This window comes from Nyctereutes procyonoides, unplaced genomic scaffold (genome assembly GCF_905146905.1).
Source record: "Nyctereutes procyonoides isolate TBG_1078 unplaced genomic scaffold, NYPRO_anot_genome, whole genome shotgun sequence".
NCBI classification, from domain to species: Eukaryota; Metazoa; Chordata; class Mammalia; order Carnivora; family Canidae; genus Nyctereutes; species Nyctereutes procyonoides.
This window is the reverse complement of record NW_026575121.1, coordinates 1,453,574-1,467,645: the sequence shown is the minus strand read 5'-3', so window position 1 is coordinate 1,467,645 and position 14,072 is coordinate 1,453,574. Positions and strand designations below refer to the sequence as shown.

The 14,072-nt window shown below is 41.3% G+C and overlaps 1 long non-coding RNA gene across 1 annotated transcript in view; it reads left to right on the top strand.

The window, feature by feature from the left end:
• Positions 1 to 5,020, top strand: part of LOC129516527 (uncharacterized) — a 138,720-nt gene extending 133,700 nt beyond the window's left edge. The window contains exon 5 of the long non-coding RNA XR_008665784.1: positions 4,961 to 5,020. This is a non-coding gene — a long non-coding RNA (uncharacterized LOC129516527). The remainder of the gene's footprint in view (positions 1 to 4,960) is intronic.
• The last annotated feature ends 9,052 nt before the right edge of the window (positions 5,021 to 14,072 follow it).

Genomic DNA, 14,072 nt, shown 5'->3' with positions numbered 1-14,072 from the left:
CTGCATTTTTAATTTAACACTTTCAATCATCATTATCCTATTTTACATATTCCTTAGGGTCTATTTTATCAAATCAGGTAATGGCTTTGGGCCTACATGGTGGTTGGGGGAAAGGAATGGCGTGCCTATGTTAACCAAGATAATCAGGTGAGGGTCGGAGATCATGTGCTTTCTCTGGCCTCCTTATCAGATCACCTGCTCTTCACGGTTGGTTTTCCCGAACACATGTAATGAGGGAAATCACAGGTTTACATCTCTCTCCTAAGTTCCTGGGTGACCCCAAATGGAGAAGCTTCATTTTAGGAATTCCATCTTCCCACTGCAATACTCATGAAAACAACAATAATAACAAAGGCAAAGTGCAGCAAGCAGGAAACCTGCAGGAGCAATTTCCAATGGCCTGGATGTGGGAGCGGCTCCGCGGGAGGACAGCAGCAGGTTTCCCTCCCACGCTCCTGGGGCCAGAGGGCAAGCTGGCCCAGAGCTGCCCCAGGTGTACGTGCGGTTCGTCCAAGGGAACACAAGGCCGCAGGCAGGACACAATGCAATTTCCTTAAGTGTGGATTTCACTTTAAGATTTGAGGGAAGTTACTTTTATATTAACATAAACACAAGTCTAGGAAAGTAGACCTTAAAAGTTCTCATCGCAAGAAAAAAAAAATTTTAACTACGCGTGTTACCTAGACTTTCCGTGGCGATGGTTTTTGCAATATATACAAATATCGAATCATGATGATATACATGTGAAACTCGTATAATGTTATATGTCAGTTATGCCTAAATAAAAAATAAGGAAACTAAACTGAGCTAAACATGGGTGTATTGTGGACTAGCTTGCAAAGTAGTGATTCCAAAGGACTTTCATGCTTATCGAAGACTGTTTTTGAGATATCCTTTAAGATTCCCAGGAGTAGAAGTGGAAGGGTTCGTGAAGCTCTGTATTACGGTTTGTTATGGGTAGGTTTGGTTAAAGAAGGTTTTATAGGGAGACATTTTATTGTGGGCTAATACTGAATACATATATATTTGGTATTTTCATATATGTTATATATCAATATTTTATATATATATATATTTTTATATATATATCTATAATCGCATACCTCCCAAATTTATATTTTGAAGTGGTTACTCACCAGGCCTGTATATACATATTAAATTTTTCTGAGTTGTTATAGCAGCTGTTGCAATTGAAAATAATTCAGCAAACAGGATCATTTTCTGTGTAGTTTATGGGCTCGGGAACAGGCCAGGAGCATTGCAGCTTGAGTTACCGTTAGCCCACTCAGCCAATCTCCACATGTCACAGGCTGGTAATTTGACCTTCAGCTCCCTTGAAGTGAGTTTGCACTGAACACAGAAAGCTCTTTTTTTTTTTTTCTCCCTTTTTGCCAAACATTAAATGGACTTTTATGTGTGTCTTTTTTTTCCCCTTACAAAATCATGATTTGATTCAACAAAAATATTACACACCTTCTTTCTGAGGGTTTTGTATCCTTCCTTGGCCCCGCAGCCCTACTTTTCCGGCAGCTTTCTGCCCTCCGTTCACCAGAGAGACTGGGAGAGGCAGGCCTGGACTTCGGCGGCGCCTAAGAAAACACAGGCGGCAGGGAGAAAAGAGCTTCCAACCCCCTTTCTTTTCAAGACTCAGGAAGTCTGCTGCTTCTCAGGACCCTTATCGTTGCTGCGGGGTTTTGATTTTTCCAATCTCTAGTGTGTGCACATTGGAGGCACACTGGAGCAGAGGCTCAAGAGCCTCCTGTATTGCGAGAGTCGGAGGGACTCTCCCCAGGATGCAGGCAGCGCCCCGGTCTCTCCACCTCCCAGAGGCCAGGGCCCGGGGTGTGCCTGATGCTGGACACCGTTGGAGGCCCCGCAGCAGTGGAAGCTGGCGCCCCGCTTATGACATCCGCTGGTGCGTGGATTGTGGTGGGCAGGGCAGCATGCCCCGTGGTACCACAGCCTCACCACTTCGCAACAGGCAGCCTGCCTTCCAGCCACTTTGCATGACAGCCAGCCTTCCTGGCAGCGGGGCTTGGCGGGTCCCCGAGCCTGAGGCAGCACCACTGAGCTCAGTGCCTCCCATTCTTCAGTGATGCCCTAACCAGTGGTTGAAACGCCTAAGGTAATCGTGGCCACGGTGACGTGCTATCTTGGGTCACTGACAGTGTTTTTTGCTGAAGACAGTCTGTCAAACAGTCTAGTAACTTTTATTTTATTTATTATTTATTTATTTATTTATTTATTTATTTATTTATTTTTTTAGTAACTTTCATATCAGCAATACTAGGAGTCCTGTCTGTCTTATCAGCTGGTTGTACTATGAAGGAAAGAGCAAAGTCTTCAGAATCACTGAAGTCATTATAATATTTTAAGTTAAACTCCATAGAGCTGTCTAAACTTATTTGATCCAAGATTTCAGAGTCCTAAAACCGTTGTGGCTTAGATGGTACCCGTTTACGATTGACGCAAATTGTCACAAATGTTCAAAATCTAGAGTCGTGGAGTCTTGCGGTCCGTCTGATCGACCATCTGCACACAGCAGAAACCTGTGTTTGCTGGAATGTCCAAGAGGAGGAAGGTGGAGGTTCAGATTTGGGTGCGTGAAGTGCAGGGTTCAAACCGCATGGACGCTGTACTTCAGGGAACGAATCCCAACTGCTGCAACCTGCTTCTAGTTTTTCAGAACAGGAACCGGTTATGAAGGAAGCGAACAACAACAAAAAACCAACCAAATGTTGGATTATGAGATTAATTTATTTTTTGTGGCCATTTCTATTTGTGAGCGTGTGAGAGATATTTATTAGGTTCTGATTCTGCAACAGGCCACACTTTGGCCGTGAACCCAGCTCTGTGGGATAATGTCCCCAAGGAGTCTCTGCTTCTGCGCTGACAGCCAGCAGCTGGGGAGAAAGCTACCCTGAAGCTTTGCACAGGGAGGGCAGACTCGGTGATTTTGGCCTTGTTCCTGCACTTACCAAGAGGAAGATAGACTGGAGCCCCCCCCCCCCACACACACACTTAGTGCAATTCTAGGATACAAGATTTCAAAGGTCAAAAAACCTTTAAAGGGGGGGATCCTCTGGTCTCCATGTGGAAGATGAACAAATGCTATTAAAACATTCCCATTTCTGGTCAATAAATCCGTTTCCAAATACTTACGGAATGCCTTCCATGGTCAAAATCTTGATCCAAGATTGTTCATTAGAGCACCTCACCTGCATCAAATGTCAAGGTTATAACCATGAACAAGGGCAAACTGCATAGCCCAAACAGCGACACGCCCTTTTCAGCTCATTGGTGGGGAGTGGGATGGGGAACATCCTCCTATCCAGACTCTATACTAAGAAATTAGGTGATTCAATGACAAGAATACTTTTAGCTAAAGTTTAAGGGAAGTTTACAGCTGTAAAACAGGAAATGGAAAACAATAAGTAAGAAACTATAAAATAAATTGAGCACACAACTTTCTGTTATATTTTATGACTAGTGGTAGACAGCTTTTACTTTAGGGAATGATAGGCTTATTTGGAGGGCCAGAAACTTCCAGAATCTCTTTCGTTTTAATTAAAATGGAAGTGGGAGAAGTGTTGGTTCTTTTTTTTTAATTTCTTTGTAAATTTCAAATTGTGTCTTTTATATGTGTCTAAAAGGATTTTTCTTTTAATATTTATGGGCCATCTTACGGCAAAATGAATCTTTGCCGTAAATTAGTACCTAGGTGTAATTATTAGTTACATTTTATTGAGCAATTACAGTAAGCCTGGTCCCACATTAAGCACTAAAATGCATTAGTTTTTAATAAACAAATACATTAAATCTTATTTAATATTATGATGCGGATATTATCATCATCTCCATTTTATAGATGAGAGAAAACTGGGGATGAGAAAAGTTATACTGCTTGCTAGCAGGCTACTAGCTACTAGCAGGTTTTGTACCAGGACCTCTGATCTGCCTCCAGAGCCCGAGGTCTTAGTCTATTCTTCTGACTTTAATTCACTATCATAAATTTAGGAATTCCTGGGGAGCCATGGGTTCATGGTAGGGAGACATCATTAGATGAGTTGTACATGCGACAACCCCCATATTGTATTGAAGTTTCTTTTACAGTTTTTTAAAAATAAATATAAGAGGAGTCTCTGACCAATGAACTTAGATCTCTAAACTGGCTCAATTTGCAATGTGCTATTTCCCCAGGATTTGGGTTTTAACAAACAGCAAAGCTGGAATGACCGCTCCCTTCCCTGGGCTTCAAAGACTTTAATGTCCGGCCCTGATGGTTGGAGAGCTCTGAATTTCAGCACTGGTGGCATGTGTTGGCTGAACAGGAAGGGTCTGGGTATAGTGGGAAGTTGGTAGGACTTGTAGTCCAAGGGAGGTCAGGAATCCCAGTGACTCCACTCTGCCTTAAAAATCACAGTTTTCTTACCTTTAATAGCAATGGTATCAATACCTATTCAACTAGAATATTAGCATTAAATATAATGATAATAATACATATAAATGAAATTTATGAGTTACTGTTTTTGGAGGCAGTCGCATTCTCCTCCACTGCTTACCAGCATGTGGGCTGGTACTTTACCATCTTCTGTTTCCAAGGACCTGTTACAGTCACTTTTTTTCTGAGAATCCTCTATCTGCTGGGATCTGGCTGGAAACAGATGGTGCACTCTCCCACTGGGAAGAGTTTAGCAAAGGAGCTATTAGCCAAGATGTGCGCTGGATTTAGGAGAAGCAGCAATGGATGTGATGGGACCCCAGCCGTTACCGACGCTGAGTCTGGAGGGACAGGAGAGGAGTGTTTACCAGAACCCAGTCTTTGGAGAGAGCCTCCTGACAGGAACCGTGGCCTTTGGTGGAGGGATACAATCTACCCACAAAAACCTACTTGGGAAATCCTGTGGAAAAAAGTTTTTTTCTGACCTCACTTATCTTCCCTCTCTTTGATCTCCTGCAGATACTCACTACTGGCTGAATTCAAATGGGAGCCACAGGGAAGGGGGCTCTTGATGAAGCCCACGGCTCATACAGGTTGGTTTTGGGGGCAGAGAGCAGGTGCAGAAGAGTGGAAAGTAGCTCTGGGCAAGTAGAAGGTATTGAGCACAGCCACGTGGCCTTCCAAATATGTTAACCAGTACTGTTTATCACTTTAGCCAGATTTGGCCTAGTCAACCCTAATTCAATGTCAGGTTGACTTCATGGCTATTCCTCCCCTTCTGTGTTTTCTCCCTTTCTAGAGACATTCACTCTTCACTTCTAAGCTGTCTTGTGCTCTTTTCCTCCTCTAAGTCTTCTTGTCATGAAAGAAATGAATATAAGACATTACCTTGCACACTTAAATGTCTTATGCCTAAATGTTATTTTAAAAATGCATACTGATTTTCACTCCTGTGATGGCTACATGTGCTACCAAACTGACGGCAGGTGAAAAGTACAAAGAACACCTACCTGAAAGCACTGGAAAGTGAATAAATGCAAACAGATTGTGGAGGGTGGTTGGCACTTGGATGAGAGGACAAGACAACAAATTCATTCCTTATTTATGGTTTTTAGTTGACGTATAGGCTGGAGGCAATGTCCATAGTATTTTTGACCTGAAGAATTAGAGGAAAGAGATAGGGGTGCCCAGTTGGTTGAGTGTCTGACTCTTGGTTTTGTCATGCGTTGTGGTCTCGGGGTCGAGGGATTGAGTCTGAAGTCTGGCTCCATGCTTAGTGCAGAGTCCACTTGGGACTTTCTATCCTTCTTTCCATGTCCTTCCCCTCTGCACTCTCTCTCTCAAATAAATAAATAAATAATTTAAAAAATCATTTTGGGGCACCTGAGTGGCTCAGTTGGTTAAGCATCTGACTTCGTCTCAGGTCATGATCTCGGGATCCTGGGATGGAACCCTGCTTCAGGGTTCCTGCTCAATGGGGAGTCTGCTTTTGCCCTCTGCCCCTCCCCCCTTGAGCGTGCTTGTGCATGTGCTCTCTCTCACTTGCTCCCTCAAATAAATAAATAAGTACATCTTTAAAAAGAAAGACTTAGAGGAAAAGAGTTGAAAGCAACCACAGCCATTGAAGAAATCTCTATAAGGAGACAGCCAGAGAAGGGAGCCCTAAATTCTATAAACTTCCCAAATTTCTGCCTGGCCCCTGGCTCATGAATGTATGTGGCACACTACAAGCAACTCAGTAAAAGGTAAGTAAATTGAACTGAAATATGAACTATTGCCCAAAATATAAAGTACTTAAGATTTTTTTTGTGGTTTTGCCAAAACAAAAATAGCGTACTCTTTGGGAGAAGTATAATAGCACCCAGAGTCCTCCCAAGAAAAAATTCACAATGTCCAGGATAACTATCTAGAGTTACTTGACATACAAAGAGCAAGAATATGGTTCTTGATATTTTTTTTAAAAGATTTACTTATTTGGGAGAGAGAACATGAGAGAGGGAGGGGGCAGTGGAAGAGGGAGAGAGTCTAAAGCAGCCTCTACAATGAGCACAGAGCCCGATGTGGGGCTTGATCTCCCAACCCTGAGATCACAACCTGAGCTGAAACCAAGAGTCGGACGCTTAACTCACTGGGCCATCCAGGCACCCCTTAATATTTCTCAAAAGAAAATATAATCGGTGTAGATCAATCCTGAGGTTACTCAGATGTTGGAATTAGCAGATATATGGATTTTAATCCAACTATCATAACAGTAATTATGGGAAAATTATATCTTTAAGGGCTTATGTTATAAAAGAAGAAAATTCCAAATTGATAACCTGAGTTATTATCTTAGAAATCTAGCAATATTAGAGCAAGTTGAATCGCAATTCAGCAAAAGGATGGAACTAATTAAGATAAGAACAGAAATTAAAAGAACAAACATTAGAAAAACTATGTTAGTTACAAGAGTTGCACTTTAAATATATGGATACGTAGGTAAAATGGGTCTTGAAAAGATCAATAAAATGGACAGACCTATAGCTAGACTGATTAAGAACAAAAAAATAGAACACAAATCACAAATATCAGGAATGAAAAAGAGGATATAACTACAGAGATAATAAGACAATATCCTGACTGTTCTTTTTGCCTGTGATTCCAGGACACTAGGAGACCAACATGTCCTCAACAGTCAGAACTTAGGGTTTAATGGGACACATTAATGTGTCCTCTGGCAAGAATGTACCCTTTTAGGGTCAAGGCCTCTATCTCTGCAGAGCCCAGAATTGTGGGGACAGGAAGGACTCAGTGGATCATTGGAGGTGGTGGCAAGTTGTGGCCTCTCCTGTCACACCAGAGCATTTGGGTTGTGAATTTTGGGTACAGAAATGCTGTCATTGAGAATAGCCTTCCAAAATTCCTTCCACAAATATGAGCAGTCTCTCTCATCACTATGACCTGATTTCCATCTTTCTATTACCCCTGTCCATGTAACACACCTCAAAGCAGACCCTTTGCTTAAAAAGTATCTTTTTATTCTCTTACCATTTCTGGAGGGGAAGAGGACGTGGAGTGGGGGAAAGAACTAGGTTTATCTGCAGGAATATAGTTACTGCTCACTACGCGCTCGCTCCTCTATGTTTCCTACTTTCCTTTGGAGTTAGTCTCCGGCCATGTGATTAGTTCTCGTCAATGGATTGTGGGTGGGTCTTCTGAGCTGATGCAGTTAAGAGCCAGTGTAACTCCTCCATGGCATTCTATGGCACCCTTGACCTAGTATGACATCTTTGGAGGCCACAAGTGAGAGATAACGCAGCTATGATATGAAGGACGGATACCCAACACATATCAACTAACCTTCGTGGTGCTAAGCCTCTAAGATTTCTGGTTTACTTGTTGTGCTAGCAAGTGCTAGTTACCTTGGTTAATGAATCTTCTCTCCGACATCCACTAATCAATAAAAAACATTTTAGGAATAATTATAAGTGTATTTACACTTGGAAAAAGATGGGTCAATTAAGACGTTAGTGTAGGTTATATGCGCTTAGTATTATGCTTCCTGTTCTGCTGTGGAGCGCCAACTCTGGGTAGATGGAACCCTCTTTCCTGGCAGTTGTGGCCTTTCTTGCATCACCAGATAAATAGAGTCTCAGATATAGGAAAGCATGCCATGCCAGCTTTATCCAGTTCTTACCAGGGCACGGAGAAAGTTATCGGGAAAGAGGATGTACATTGCTGCACATTGGCGCTCCTTCTCTGGATTACTTTGTAATCCTTTCAAAGTCTCATTCCTAAAGCTGGAACATCACTAGCTAATCTCTTAATGTAAGTACACCCAGCAGTTTCTAACTATGTGTTCTCTGTCGAGCCATGAGAATTAATGCTTCTGCCGCAGCAGCACCTCGTTTGGTTATCTGAGTCGTGGGGTTAATTCACAAGCAGTTCCTACTGCTGTGGTCATTGGATCCTTCATTAGTCTCTATCTTATCAGTTCAGGTGTCTTTTGCTTTGAATCTACACATTGTTGCCTCATCCTTATAATTCCTCTATTTTCCTCTTTGTCTTTTTATGAAATAAGATGTATTAGCCCTATCAGCAGACCAGTAGCATTGTGCAACAGCCACAAAAGGTAGTTGATTTACATGTGCAGTTTTGCGTCTGACACCGTGAGGTAGATGTTTCTGTTCTCTCTTTACAGATGAGAAAACAGAAGTATAGGGAGGACACAAGAGGAATGTTAATATATGATCCTCTGTGATAGACTCAGGTAGAGAAATAATATGGACATGGAGGAGTCATTAAAATAATAGCACTATCTGTGTACTCTGAACAACTGAGCTTTGCTAAGAGAAATTAAGGAATATATAAATAAATAGAGAAATATACTACATTCCTGGGCTGGGAGATTCAATATTGTTGTCACTTTTCCCCGAATTGATCTATAGATTCAAAATAGGCTTTATTTTTTATTTATTTATTTATTTATTTATTTATTTATTTATTTATTTATTTATTTTAGAAATTAAGAGGCTGATCTAAAATTTATATAGAAGTGCAAAGGCTGGGATCCCTGGGTGGTGCAGTGGTTTGGCGCCTGCCTTTGGCCCGGGGCGCGATTCTGGAGACCCGGGATCGAATCCCACATTGGGCTCCCGGTGCATGGAGCCTGCTTCTCCCTCTGCCTGTGTCTCTGCCTCTCTCTCTCTCACTGTGTGCCTATCATAAATAAATAAAAATTAAAAAAAAAAAAAAGAAGTGCAAAGGCTTTAGAATAGCCAAACAGCTTTGAAAGAGAACAAAGTCAGAGAAACTATTACCTAATTTCAGGACATTTTATGAAGCTACAATGATCAAAATAGAAGGGCAACAATGTCAAGATGGACAGATGTCAATGGATACAGTGGAAAAATTAATTCATATATCTACAGTTAATTGATATTTGATGAAGATGCAAAGGCAATTCCGTGGAGAAAGGGTAGACTTTTCAACAAGAGGTACGTGAAGAAATTCTTGGGGGGCGATGGGTATGTTCATGACTTGATTGTGGTGACAGTTTCACAGGTGTATAATATGTCAAAACATAGACTGTACATTGCAAATATATTTTCCACTTACTAGTTGTATGACTTGGGATGGAATAGCTCCTCTGAACCTGTTTTTCTGTATGTAAATTAGAGAACATAGTTCCTACTTCATTTGGTTTTCTGTATGTAAATTAGAGAACATAGTTCCTACTTCATTTGGTTGTTGTGAGTGGTGTTACTTTATTGACGCAAAGCCCTTATGGTATTATAGGAAGTATTAACAAATGTTAAAAAGTAATGTGCTGGGAATTATGCAGAGTGCATTGTAAGAATCATCTTACTTAAACTTCTACAATCTTATGAAATAAGTACCAATATCCTTATTGTACACATGGGAAAACTGAGGTGTCAGGAGGAGGTATAACCTATCCTCTGGTTGGTATAACCAACCTGTGCTGTTGGTTGCACAGCACACAAGTAGCAGAATCTGGACTGAAATAAAGGCAGTCAGACTCCACACACTTTAATTCTATGAACAAGTGTTAACAGATGAGGCACTGACTCAAGTGCTAGGAAGAAAATTGTCCAGACAGTGTCCATGTTTTCTAGGATGTTACTATCTGAGATAAGTGAAAATATCAACAACCAACAAGTTTGGGCGGCCTTCTGGGAGTTCCTCTTGTAATGACTCCTGGCATCTGGCTCAGTGTTCACCAAACCTGTTTCTTCTTCCTGGGTACATTAGTCAAAATATTTCCCAGGACTCTTATATCTAGTGAGGTCATGTGGCAAGTTCTTGCCAATGGGATGTAAGAAAAAGTAGTTATATCCTTTTGAGGCAAAGAAAGTAGGAATAGATGGGTTTTCTCCATTCTCCACTCCCATATCCCCCTCCACTGGTTTGAGTTTAAGACGAAGGAACCACAACATTGGGCGGAACTGGTTCCTGAGTGACCACCTGGAGCAGAGCTCTTACTGTTGACTGAGTTGAACCACCTTTGATGTGTAAAGCAACTAGAATTTTGAGATTTGAGGTTATTATAGTAATTAGCATACTCTGACTAATGAATGGTTCTTATGTAATATTACCTTTGCTGACATATCCCATCTCTAGAAATTTTGACCTATAGATCAAATATCTAGACCAACTCTATTGTGAGGAGATGGACCACAGAGGCGTTAGAATAGAAGTTTAATTAAGAAATAATATCTAGGGATGCCAGGGTGGCTCAGTCAGTTAAGCATCTGATTCTTGATTTTGGCTCATGTCATGATTTCAGGGTCATAAGATCGAGCCCCACATTGGGCTCCATTCTCAGCACAGAGTCTGCTTGTCTCTCTCCCTCTGCTCCTCCTCCCGCTCATGCTCTCTCACTCTCTCTAATAAAAAAATAAAAGGAGGGGATCCCTGGGTGGCACAGCAGTTTGGCGCCTGCCTTTGGCCCAGGGCGCAATCCTGGAGACCCAGGATCGAGTCCCACGTCGGGCTCCCGGTGCATGGAGCCTGCTTCTCCCTCTGCCTGTGTCTCTGCCTCTCTCTCTCTCTCTCTCTCTCTGTGTGACTATCATAAATAAATAAAAATTAAAAAAAAAATAAAAGGAAATAAAATGAATAATATTTAATTAGTAGGAGATAATATAAGAATAGTACATGGAACCTAAGTGTTTCAATATTTAAATTCTTCCCCAAATTCTAATATTTAAATATCCTTCATTCTCACTCATGGTGGTTGAGTACTGGCATATGTTCATGGTTCAAATTCCCTACTGGCTTTTGCTATATCTGCTTCCTGTTTCTTGGGGCTTCCGTTGTGGGCATCAACTTTAGGCTTTCCAAGACCCACAAGAAATTGAATCATCTCTGGCTGTCTTAGATGTATAATTGTTTCTCTGAGTTGTTTTGAAACCCTCCATTGACATCTCAAAAACCTATTTGATGGGACAGGTTGATACCATCTGTTTTCCAACTATCGTTTTGTCCCCCTCCTTCTTGCTCATTGGAAGGTTTGCTTTCCACTCAGTTTACCGACTTCCCAATCTGTGGTGTGTCCTCTCAGAGTGTACCCTGTCTCAACTCTGACAATTCATGGTTTGCTGACAGACCTTTGGTTCCTGGCCAATTACAGCTGGATTATGACTCCAAAAATCTCTTGGCACAAGAGGATTCTCTTGGTTTTCTAGGGCTTCTGAGAGAGAGAGACAGAGAGAGAGAAAAGGAACACTTGCTATCCTGGCTTGAGGACCATCTATGACAGTCTGAACGTGTAGTATTACTCTTATGTTTCATTTCTTCCTTTTCTAGTTCTAGACTGAAAAAAAAAATCCCAGAGGCAGTACAATTTTTGCAGTTTGAATTAAAGAAATTTTGGGAGAAATAGCTGTTTATAAAACTGAACAGTGCTTACCTTATGCTATTGTCATGGAGAAGGGGCTTGGTTCTAGACACCTGGTTCTGAGTACCATTGTTTGCAAATCGTGATCACTTATAGCATTCCAGAGGCTATCTGTGAAGAAACATGAAGATCTGATCATCGGGTCCCATGTTTTCCTTTACTTATGAGGAAAATGGGCCCCAGCATCAGGTGGACAACTCCCCAGAGTATGGTCTTCAGATGGGTGTCTGTCTGGGAGTCACTTATTACTGGTTGGTGGCAATACAGGCACAGAATGTGAGAGTAAGCATTTAGAACATTAAAAAAATATATATTTTATTTATTTATTTGACAGAGCGAGAGAGAGAGTGAGCACACAAGTAGGGGGAACAGGAGAGGAAGAAGCAGGCTCCCCACTCAGCTCACTCTCTCCTCTCTCAAATAAAGAAATTATTTACTTTTACTCATTAAAAAAACAGGCTTATGTATATTTTTTAAAAAATTCATTTATATTTAATCTATTTATTATTATTTTTTAATAATAAATTTATTTTTTATTGGTGTTCAATTTGCCAACATACAGAATAACACCCAGTGCTCATCCTGTCAAGTGCCCCCCTCAGTGCCCGTCACCCATTCACCCCCCCCCCCTGCCCACCTCCCCTTCCACCACCCCTAGTTCGTTTCCCAGAGTTAGGAGTCTTCCATGTTCTGTCTCCCTTTCTGATATTTACCACTTATTTTTTCTCCTTTCCCCTTTATTCCCTTTCACTATTATTTATATTCCCCAAATGAATTTATTTTTAAAGATTTTATTTATTATTTACTTGAGAGAGAGAAAAAGAGCATGAGGGCAGGGAAGAGGCAGAGGGAGAGGGAGAAGCAGGCTCCCTGTTGAGCAGGGAGCCCCATGCAGGACTTGATCCCAAGACCCTGAGATCAGGACCTGAACTAAAAGCAGACACTTAACCCACTGAGCCACCCAGGTACCCCTAATTTATTTTTTATAAGAAGCTTTATTTTTTTAGAACAAGTTTAGATTTACAGAAACATTGAGAAGATAATGCAGAGAGTTCTCATAGCCTCTGCCACCAAGTTTCCCCTATTATGAATACATCACATTAGTATGGTACATTTGTTATAATTATTGAACCCACATTGATACATTATTATGAACTAAATTCATATTTTACTGATATTTCCTTAGTTTTTAACTTGACATCCTTTTTCTATTCCAGGTTCTCATCCAAATACCACATTATCTTTAGTTGTTGTGTCTTTTTAGGCTCCTCCTTGTTGTGACAATTTTCTCAGATTTTTGTTGGTTTGATGACTTTGACATTTCTGAGGAATACTGGTAGGGAGTTTTATGGGATATCTTTCCGTTGGGATTTGTCAGATGTTTTCTCATGATTAAATTGGGCTTATGGGTTTTTGGCAGGAAGACCAGAGAGGAAAAGGGCCATATTCATCACGTCATATCGAGACAACGTATTGCCAACATGACTTATTATTGTTGATGTTGACCTTGATCATCTGGGTAAGGTCATGTTTGTCAGGTTTCTCTGCTGAAATATTCTCTTCCCAGGTCCCCCTTTTATAGTGTACTCTTGAAGGAAGTCACTATGTATAGCCTACACTTAAGCAGGGAGTTATACTTTATTTTATTTTACTTTATAAAAATATAGTTTATGATATATATTAAATGCATAAGCGTATATATATTTTTGGATATAAAAATACTCTTGGTATGTGTTAGACTGAAAATGACAAAGGTCCTTCGCCACTGATCATTCGAGAAGCATTGCTCTAAAAAAACTTGATTAAGGGCACACTGAAGAAGCTCTGGGACTGAACCTAAAACGTGTTGGCTCTAATCCAGCTTTCTTATTCCCCAGAGCTCAATATCCCTCTCATTGTGGAGCAAGTTGATGGCTGGCTGTGTGATACCAAAGATTACCCCATGACCATTTCCATGGACCTTAAGGAGTGCGTCAAGTCTTGATGGAAGTTTCTGAAATACCAGTTTCACTGAACCTTGAAATATTAGACTGACTGGGCTACTGTTTTAGGTCACGTTCGGAGAGTGAGACGGATTTGCACACCGGAGTTTATTGGGAGCGAGGGGAATCGGGTTGGGCAGGAGTTGAAGTGCAGTGTAGTCCAAGCAGAGGCCCTCACCAGCCTTACGGGAGCGCGGGGCCTGAGACGGCCTTTCGGAATCGCTCCCCACTTAGGGAGATTTGGCTTTGA